This window comes from Solanum verrucosum, unplaced genomic scaffold, assembly GCF_900185275.1.
Source record: "Solanum verrucosum unplaced genomic scaffold, falcon-dt-bn FXZP01000165.1, whole genome shotgun sequence".
Classification (NCBI taxonomy): domain Eukaryota; kingdom Viridiplantae; phylum Streptophyta; class Magnoliopsida; order Solanales; family Solanaceae; genus Solanum; species Solanum verrucosum.
The window spans coordinates 2,783,098-2,794,461 of NW_026020340.1; the positions used below are offsets into that span (position 1 = coordinate 2,783,098).

Below are 11,364 nucleotides of genomic sequence, written 5' to 3' on the forward strand. Positions count from 1 at the left end.
GAGAATGGCAACGATCAAATATATTAACATGTATCACAGATACATGCGAATTTACTTGGATACAATGTATCACAGATACATACGAATTCACTTGGATACAATGTATCTAGAACAAATTATACCTAAATTTGACCCCATGTATTTGATATACATGTATCTGGAGACACCATAATCTGGTAAGATACACATAATATTATAAGCTAGAGTGTATCTAAGTAAATAGCTCCTTGAGTAGTCAGATTTATGTAAGTTCCCCTACATTAATAGTGCTTCTTTTGATGCATTTAATCCCATGGGAATATTTATGGCCAGTCCAATTTATCTTTTATGGGCCAAAGTTTCAATTCAATCCAATCAAAGCCCATCCATATTGGGCCAAGACTTTTCTAGTGTAAATCACAAATTTGGTCCCTAGAGATCAACCCTTCTACAATATAATTCAAGAGCTCAAGTTACAAAAAGGGAAGAATCCGTCAATTGAATCATGACTCAATATCTTTAGTTGAGGCACCCAACTCTTCCATATTATGCCTTGACCTTTAGTTCTTTTGTTGAAATCATCTGGTAGCACAATTCAGTGAATATTTTTCGACTCCGATGGCTTACGATTTCCTGATAACTCCAATCCACGAGCCAACTCGTTGATTTCATTCAAACCAACCATCACTTCACTCACTAGCGTTATATAAACCATTGAACATTTTGGTTCCTCATCTAACCACTCTTTGATCGATAACCAAGATTCATTTTTTTCATCGATATTGCTTTCCACTACAGGTAGCATCAACCCCATACTTCAAGTTCTGACCTTCAAACTCGTGACAATGAAACCATATAACTATGTGAAGCTTTTTAGTATTACGTACACACACTACAACAAAAACAACTTTCAGCGCTAATAAATAGACACATTAATAAAGAGTGCTAAAGTCTTTATCGACATTAGTTAACTGTCATTAGATCCAATGTCGCTAAAGCCTTTAGGGACATATACAAAGAATGTTAATTGCCGCTAAAAATACATAGCTAGCGACAATTGCTAATTAATTGCCGCTAAAATTCATTTTTGATGTAGTGACAATTTGTTTCTTTTTTTTTTTTGCTAATATGCTTTGCTATGATGAACAGCTATATTACAAAGAGTGTTGAGATCACATTATAAAATTGTGTCAACAAAATATATTATTACTCCTTTGACATGTTAGAAAAAATAATAATGGTAGTTGTATCATAGTTAAATCATATAATCGTACGTGTATCACAAATATAGTCCCAATAATTTGATCATTATATGTTTGGGTAGCTTGGTCATGTCATAATCTGAAACAAATATATTTATAGCCATCGAAGTACTATTTCTGAAAATTTATTACTTTCCAGTACAGAAAGACAATGGCGCGAGGGATTCTTTTTTTCCAATCCTTTTAACAACAAGTAGAATTATTTACTTATTTGAATAATTGAATTTTTTTTCAACCGCCAATAAAATAGAAATGCTCACTACAAGAAAAGTGTGAATTACATAGGAATTTTCTTGGGGATTAATATGAAAATTTGCAAAAAAATAAGTTTTCTACGAATTTTCGTACTAATCTCCAGGAAAATCCCATGTAATTCACAATTTTCTTGCAGTGGCTTTTTATCAAAGCATATGAAAATACTTAATGTTTCCTCTATTCATCTTTCTCTATTTTCTTTTTATTCTTACTGGACCCAACACTTATCGTTAAAATATTTTTGTTCCCAAATATGGATCGAACATGCTCTTTCCATCATTTCCCACCATTATTAATTTTATTGAGTTGGCAATATGGCCTTTGCATCTTTTGGCAAAACATCAATAAAGAGAAGTGAACTTTTTACAAAAATTATGAAATTTAAAAATTGAGAAAATCTTTTAGGAAACAATCAATATTTCTTAAAGTTGAAAATAAAATAAATTATATGACCCTTTTAAGCGGTGAATTTGGAAAGTTCAAGAAATGGAATAATATGACCAAAAGAGCTTTGAAAACATAACAGTGTGAAGCTTTTTATATAATATTAATTTCTTACACTATCAATGACTCTGAGTCTCTCTAGTTCATATTAAATAAATTATAGGAGTATGACACATTCCTTAAGAAAAGTATTTAAGAAAATAAATCGAAATGCTACTTTCTATTATGGTGCTTCTGATTATTTTCAAAATTATTTTCTTAGAAAATGTATTGTAGTTAAGAATCTTGTTAAATGGATAACAAGTATGGAAAAAAAAAAAATTCAATAATTCTCTTGAACTTTCAACAATTCACTTATTTTAAATTATAAAAAAAATCTTAATAATTCATTTAATTTGTACTTAGGGAATAATTAATAACAATCTCTCTATACGCGCCCCAACTTTGGATGTGGTGTTTTCACTTGTAAGATTAAACAAAAAATTGAATGCCACAATCACATTGCTTAGTAAACCCAAGATAATGAAAAGAAATTACATATTTATTTTAAAAAAAACAAAACATAACATCACAATTAGCACCCAAACTAACAATAAATGAAAAAAGAAAAGAAAAGGAAAGGGTGGGAATTTTTTCACACATTAAGATATAAATAGATCCGCATCCATTAATTCTTTACTTTCCTATGATTTTCCAAGAACTTAATTAGATTTTCTATATACCTATCATGAAGCTCTTTGTTACCAAATATGGCTCTCATTTCTTTTGCTTTCTCTCGAATTAGCTTTCCATCATTTCCCACCATTACTAACTTCACCGAGTTGGCCACCGAGTTGCTCGTGTAGGACCCGTTCTCTTCGTTTCGTGGTACTTCCACACCGACCCCTTTGTCCTCTAGGATTCTAGCGTTAAGTCCTTGATCAACCAAAAAAGGTAACATAATCAACGGATGACCAAACATAAGCCCTTCTATAGTGGAGCTCCATCCACAATGAGTCAAGAATCCGCCAACTGATTTATGACTCAGTATCTTCATCTGAGGCGCCCAACTCTTCCATACTATGCCTTGACCTTTAGTTCTTTCCTCAAAACCATCGAGTAGCACAATTGGGTCGATATTTTCCACCCCTGATGGCTTCCTCAAGACCCAAAAGAACGGTGATCCTGATAACTCCAGCCCATGAGCTAACTCATTAATTTCACTTGGACCAACCGTCACTTCACTTCCTAGTGCTACATAAACAATTGAGCCTTTTGGTTTCTCATCTAACCATTCTTTAATTGATAACCATGATTCATTTTTTTTCATCGCTACTACTTTCCACTAACGGTGGCATTAGCCCCGTAGGAAGCACGGGAATATGATGTAGATCCTCCAGTAACTTCAACCACTGACCTTCGAACTCATGACAATGACGAACAATAATTGCATCCGACCCTCTAATCGTGACACCACAACGATACACGTCTGAAACTCCAGAAACATTCTTTTGGCTAGACCCCACCATCCACCGCGCCTCGTGGAGGCGATACGCGGCCTTTGTCTCAAATGGGATCCATTTTGGTGGAACCAAAAAATCTTCCAACTTTGGTGGTGAAGTGCAATTGTTAGTGTTGATCATTTTCTCAAAGGAACCATGGAAGGAAATGAACCAAGCATTGAAGATACTATAGAAAATTCTTGATATCCCTAATTTGGCTGAAATTGGAGCCAACCAATATTGTGCAAAATCTTGAATAATCCAATCAGGACAATTTTTCTCTAAGAAATTAGTCACATCTTTTTCCATACCATCCATTGCTATCTTGAGATAAGTCATTTCTTCACTTGTTATAATATCAATAGTGGCCTCAGCATCTTTTGGTAAGCCATCAATTTTTGGAAGTGGAATTTTTACAAAAGTTATGGAATTAGAAAATTCAGAAGGAATTATTGGGAGACGATCAATATTTCTTGGAGTCGAAATAAAAGAAATTTTATGACCCTTTTGAGCTATGAATTTGGAAAGTTCAAGAAAGGGAATAATATGACCAAAAGCTAGCCATGGAAACATAACTATGTGAAGCTTTTTAGTATTACTTTCATCTCCATTGTCTATGGATTTGACAAGTTGACTTTCCATAACAATTTACTTTAAATCTGCTGATTGTTTCTTTGATTTCTCCTAGAAATGGAACTAACGTCTACTGGGGGATGAGTTTTTTTAAAGACACAAAACGTGGCCAGAACTTTTGAGATATCATGATATGAAAATATAAATCTATCTCTACGATTTTTTTTTTCTCCATGAAGTAAAAATTAACAATACAAAATAGGGACAAAAGTGTCAGATGACCCTTCTGCTGATGCATTTAAAGCCCCCATGAATATATGGTCCAGTCCAATTTATGGCCACAACTTTTCAAAAAGTGAATAAATCACAACTATGGTCCCTAGATTTTGATTTATAGTTTCTGTTAGCATTTAAAATTTTCACCAAATTGATTACTTTATTTTGTTTTACATTAAAATTTAAGAGTAACATCTCAAATAGATAGTCAGCTAGTCGCATAATGTTTTACATCAAATTTAATTTAAAAGAGTATTATCTCAAACAGATAATCACATAATATCATAAATTAAATTTCATATATAAGCCATTACATACTACTAATAAATAGTTTTCACTTTATTTTAAAAAAAAAATTGGGTGTTCTTTATAAATTTCAAACATAACTTCAAATTGTGTTTGGAATTTTCATGATCAGATACAATTTTTTTTTTTATTTTTAAAAAACAGGAAAATTCATGGCCGAACAGGTCCTTAAAATCCAAGATCTATTTCCATTACTTTGACCTTTTCGTATGATCTTCCAAGAATATTATGGGTTGATCGAGTTAAAAGTTCGAATACTAGTTCAGACAAACTTAGTAACTTTTACTAAAATAATATATTTATTTTATTAAATTTATTAATATTTAAAATTATTGCTATAGTTTATATTTTTTAAAAATAAAATTTTAATTTCGCCACTGATTATCTAAATGATTTTTGAATTTCCAAATATGAAACACATGTCATTGGCGTCCTAACGAATTATCTTTCAATCGTTTTCCACCATTTTTAACTTTACGTTATTAAATTGTCTATGGGACCCTCCTTGGTTCTCTAATGGCTAACCATGTGAAGATTTTTTTGTAGAGAAAATACATAAAACTCCCTCTGAATTTGTCCGCTAAATTTACTTTAGTACTTTAACTTTACAAATAATTATTTACCTTCCTAATCTCATTTGAAGTGAATTAAAATCCACTCAAAAAGCTGATGTGGCAAATAATAAAAAAAAAAGCGAGTGCAAAAGTAAAAAATAAAAAAATAAAATAAAAATAGGCCCCTTTTTTTCTTTCCAACCAATAAGGTTTCATCTTCCTCACACCCCACCACCCCACCACCTTTATCCACCAACAACCCCACCCTTTCGTTCTTCAAACCCCCCCACCCGTACTCCTCTTTCTCCTATTTTGAACCCCGCCGCCACCCACTTGCCTCACCCCTTTCTTCTTCTTCTTCTTCGAGGTTACATCCCCGCCACCTTCTTTCTTCTTCTTCGAAACACCTCCACCTATTCCTTCATTTCAAATTATTCTTGCTTATTCATAGAAGTGATGAATAAGAAAAAAATGAAAAAACCAACAACTTAGGGTGTGTTTGGTATGAAGGAAAACATTTTCCAGAAAATGTTTTTTCAATTTTCTCATGTTTGGTTGGGTTAAATGTTTTGGAAAATGTTTTTCAAATCAACTCATTTTCCTCAAATTTAAGGAAAATGACTTTCCTTCAAAACTTAAGGAAAACATTTTCCAAACTTCTCTTCCAACTTCAACTACAATTACTTTTTTATTGAAAAAATCAATTTATTTTATCCCTACCCTCAAACCAGCCCCCCAACCAACCCCCCCCCAAAAAAAAATAAAAAAATTTAAAACTTGTTTTTAAATTCAATTTTTTTACCCACCCTTACCCCTACCCCTACCCCCACCCTCTCCCAAAAAAATATTAAAGATTATTTTAAAAAGATATTTATAATTTCAATTTTTTATTTTTTTACCCCCACCCACTACCCTTGCCCCCTTCCCCCCTATCAATTTTTTTTTTTCACCCGTACACTCGATCCCCCCCCTCCAACCCACCCACCCCTACTCGCCACCCCTACCCCAAAAATAATAATTTAAGTTTGTTTTTAAAAAATATTTTCAATTTCAAAAATTCATTTTTCACCCTACCTTGACCCCCCCCCCCCCACGCACCTCCTACCCTGCCCCCCACCCACCCCCAAAAAAAATAATTTAAGTTTGTTTTTAAAAAATATTTTCAACTTCAAATTTTCATTTTTTCACCCTACCCTTAACCCCCACCCCCACCCACCTCCTACCCAGCCCCCCACCCCCTACCCCCAAAAATAATAATTTAAGTTTGTTTTTAAAAATATTTTTCAATTTCAAAATTTCATTTTTTCACCCCTACCCTCGACCCCCCACCCACCCACCCCCTACCAGCCCCCCCCCCCAAAAAAAAATAAATTAAGTTTGTTTTTTAAAAAATATTTTCAATTTCAAAATTTCATTTTTTCACCCCTACCCTTGACCCCCCACCCACCCACCCCGTACCAGCCCCCCCCCCCCCCCCCCAAAAAAAAATAAATAAATTAAGTTTGCTTTTAAAAAATATTTTCAATTTCAAAATTTCATTTTTTTCACCCCTACCCAGCCCCCCCACCCCACCCATCCCCTACCACCACCCCCCACGCCCTACCAACACCCCCCCCCCCCCCCACCACCTCCAAAAAAAAAATTTAAGTTTGTTTTTAAAAAATATTTTCAACTTCAAAATTTTATTTTTTCACCCCAACCCTCGACCCCCACCCACCCCCTACCAGCCCCCATCCCCCCAAAAAAAATTTAAGTTTGTTTTAAAAAATATTTTCAACTTCAAAATTTCAATTTTTCACTCCTACCCTCAACCCACGCCCTACCCCCCCACCCCATCCCCAAAAAAATTTAAATTTGTTTTTAAAAAATATTTTCAATTTCAAAAATTATTTTCTACCCTAGTAAAAATAAAAGATATTTCTCAAAAAAAAAAAATCATTCATAAATCAAACACTAAAAATCTTTTCCGGGAAATATTTTCTACTCACCAACCAAACATGAGAAAAGATGTCAAAAATCAACTTGTTTTCCAGGAAAACATTTTCCTTCATACCAAACACACCCTTATTGTTGCTTCAAGATCTTACTTATGGAAGGCTTTGTTGATTATGCTGAACTTGAAGCTTTTTTTAATTAAAAAAATTATAATTTCTTCATCTTAAATTAGTTATTTAATTTGTATAATTTCTATTTTCACCTTTCCTAAATTGTATAAATAAAAAGAAACAAAAAAGATCGAATTAAAAACTCAAAATTTTAATAATTTTTAATGTGGCGCTGATGTGGCAATGAAATGGCGCGTGTGTAACACACTTGCCGCTGCGAGACTGGTATTGAAGTACTAGGGTTGAAAAAAATCACTTCAAAAAGTAGAAATGCTCACACATTAAGATATGCTCACAATTAGCACCCAAACTAACAATAAATGAAAAAAAGAAAAGAAAAGGAAAGGGTGGGAATTTTTTCACACATTAAGATATAAATAGATCCACATCCATTAATTCTTTACTTTCCTATGATTTTCCAAGAAATTAATAAGATTTTCTATATACTTATCATGAAGCTCTTTGTTACCAAATATGGCTCTCATTTCTTTTGCTTTCTCTCGAATTAGCTTTCCATCATTTCCCACCATTACTAACTTCACCGAGTTGGCCACCGAGTTGCTTGTGTAGGACCCGTTCTCTTCGTTTCGTGGTACTTCCACACCGACCCCTTTGTCCTATAGGATTCTAGCGTTCAGTCCTTGATCAACCAAAAAAGGCAACATAATTAACGGATGACCAAACATAAGCCCTTCTATAGTGGAGCTCCATCCACAATGAGCCAAGAATCCGCCAACTGATTTATGACTCAGTATCTTCATCTGAGGCGCCCAACTTTTCCATACTATGCCTTGACCTTTAGTTCTTTCCTCAAAACCATCGGGTAGCACAATTGGGTCGATATTTCCCAACCCCGATGACTTCCTTAAGACCCAAAAGAACGGTGATCCTGATAACTCCAACCCACGAACTAGGTCATTAATTTCACTCTGACCAACCGTCACTTCACTTCCTAGTGCTACATAAACAACCGAACCTTTTGGTTTCTCATCTAACCATTCTTTAATCGATATTCATGATTCATTTTTTTCATCGCTACTACTTTCCACTATAGGTGGCATTAGCCCCGTAGGAAGTACGGGCATATGATGCAAATCCTCTAGTAACTTCAACCACTGACCTTCAAACTCATTACAATGACGAATAATAATAGCATTTGCACCTTCAATCGTGACACCATTACGATACATGTCTGAAACGCCAGAAACATTCTTTTGACTAGACTTCACCATCCACCGCGCCTCGTGGAGGCGATAGGCGGCCTTTGTTTCAAATGGGATCCGTTTTGGCGGTACCAAAAAATCCTCCAACTTAGGTGGTGAAGTACAATTGTTGGTGTTGATCATGTTCTCAAAGAAACCAAGGAACGAAAGGAACCAAGCATTGACAATACTATAGAAAATTCTTGATATACCTAATCTTTTTGAAACTGGAGCCAACCAATATTGTGCAAAATCTTGAATGATCCAATCAGGACAATTATTCTCTAAAAAAATAGTCACATCTTTTTCCATACCAACCATTGCTATCTTGAGATAAGTCATTTCTTCACTTGTTATAATATCAATAGTGGCCTCAACATCTTTTGGTAAGTCATCAATTTTAGGAAGTGGAATTTTTACAAAAGTTATGGAATTAGAAAATTCAGAAGGAATTTTTGGGAGACGATCAATGTTTCTTGGAGTTGAAATAAAAGAAATTTTATGACCCTTTCGAACTATGAGTTTGGAAAGTTCAAGAAATGGAATAATATGACCAAAAGCTAGCCATGGAAACATAACTATGTGAAGCTTTTTAGTATTACTTTCATCTCCATTGGCTATGGATTTGACAAGTTCAGTTTCCATAACAATTTGCTTTTGTTGTTAATGTTTTGCTATGATGAACAACTATATATATTATAAAGTGTTGCATTATAAAATTGTGCAACCAAAAATATATTATTACCCTTATGACATGCATGTTGAATAAATAAATAAATAGATAATGGTAGCGGTTGAAAAATAATAAATAATATCATAGAAGAGTTTGTGTGTCATTTGTTTCAGACACGTGGTAACACGTTACATTATTCTAATTATAATTATTCCTGCTCAAAGTCAACTATCTCAATGGATTTATATTTTCGTAAAATATACCTACTAAAAAATATTTCAATATTATTATATCAAAGTTCAATTGATCTCATAAATAATGATCAAATTTATTTTTGTACTTTGAGAAAATAGTTAAATTTATCACTTATACATACTCTGTCTCTGTTAGAAAAGGAATATATTTGAACAAAACATAATTTTGTGAAGGTGAATATTGACTCAAAAATATAACAAAGGTATTTATGAGTCATTCTATAAGACCCGTTCTTTTTGTTTCCTGGTACTTCTACACCAATTTCTTTGTAAAATAGGTAATATAATCTATAGATGAATACCAAATATAAGCTTTTCTATAATTGAGGTTCGATATTCATTCCTTACTCAAATAGGAAGGTGGCAGTCAAGAATCCACCAACTGATTAACTGATGAATACCAAACATATACTTTTTTTTTGTTAATGCTTTGCTATGATGAACAACTATTATATTATAAAGAGTGTTGAGAGCATATAATAAAATTGTGTAAACACAATATATTATTACTCTTATGACATGTTAGATTTTTTATTTATTGGTGGTGGTATCATAAAGTTAGCTCATAATAGTCATTGAATGATAATTATGATTAAAGAGTTCATTTAATTAATAATAGAAAAATACTATGTGATTTGTAGGGGACACTTAATTAATAACACGTTTTACGTTATTCTAATTATTTCTATTTAAAGTCAATGATGAATTTAATTTTTTGTAGAATATATGTACCTATTCTAGACTAAAGACTCATCCTGCTTAAAAAATAATGATTCAATTTTAAATCTTAAACTCGAAATCCCTAATTCTGAAAGAAAGTTCGTTCCAACTATTTTTGTTAATATTCCATCGTTCACTTCCGATACTTTCAAAGAAACATATTATGAAGAAAATAAGTAGAAATATTTTTGCATAATATGCTTATACACACAAATTAAGCATAGTTTTGGAGTTAAAATATTTTTTATCAATAATACTTCTACCGAGATTTAATTACACGATTTGCTCTTTAAATATGCTGATTGTTTCTTTGATTTCTCCTAGAAATGGAACTAACGTCTACCGGGGGATGAGTTTTTTTAAAGACACAAAACGTGGCCAGAACTTTTGAGATATCATGATATGAAAATATAAATCTATCTCTACGATTTTTTTTTCTCCATGAAGTAAAAATTAACAATACAAAATAGGGACAAAAGTGTCAAATGACCCTTCTGCTGATGTATTTAAGCCCCCATGAATATATGGTTCAGTCCAATTTATGGCCAAAACTTTTCAAAAAGTGAATAAATCACAACTATGGTCCCTAGATTTTGATTTATAGTTTCTATTAGCACTTAAAATTTCACCAAATTGATTACTTTATTTTGTTTACATTAAAATTTAAGAGTAATATCTCGAATAGATAGTCAGCTAGTCGCATAATATTTTACATCAAATTTAATTTAAAAGAGTATTATCTCAAAAAGATAATTACATAATATCATAAATTAAATTCCATATATAAGCCATTACATACTACTAATAAATATTTTTTTCACTTTATTTAAAATTTTTTTTGGGTGTGCTTTATAAATTTCAAACATAATTTCAAATTGTGTTTGGAATTTTCATGATCAGATACTATTTTTTATTTTATTTTAAAAAACAGAAAAATTCATGATCGAACAGGTCCTTAAAATCCAAGATCTATTTCATTACTTTGACCTTTTCGTATGATCTTCCAAGAACATTATGGTTTGATCGAGTGAAAAGTTCGAATACTAGTTCAGACAAACTTAGTAACTTGTACTAAAATAATATATTTGTCTTATTAAATTTATTAACATTTAAAATCATTGCTATAATTCATATTTTGTAAAAGTAGAAGTATTTATTTATTTGAATAATTGAATTTTTTTTCAACCGCCAATAAAATAGAAATGCTCACTACAAGAAAAGTGTGAATTACATAGGGATTTTCTTGGATATTAGTATAAAAAATTGTAGGAAAATAAGTT

At 32.3% G+C, this 11,364-nt stretch overlaps 2 pseudogenes; both read right to left on the minus strand.

Annotated features, from left to right (window-relative positions):
* Positions 1 to 2,607: 2,607 nt before the first annotated feature.
* On the minus strand, positions 2,608 to 4,063 carry LOC125836992 (putative UDP-rhamnose:rhamnosyltransferase 1; annotated as a pseudogene).
* Positions 4,064 to 7,627: 3,564 nt separating this feature from the next.
* Positions 7,628 to 9,093, minus strand: LOC125836993 (putative UDP-rhamnose:rhamnosyltransferase 1; annotated as a pseudogene).
* Positions 9,094 to 11,364: the final 2,271 nt, after the last annotated feature.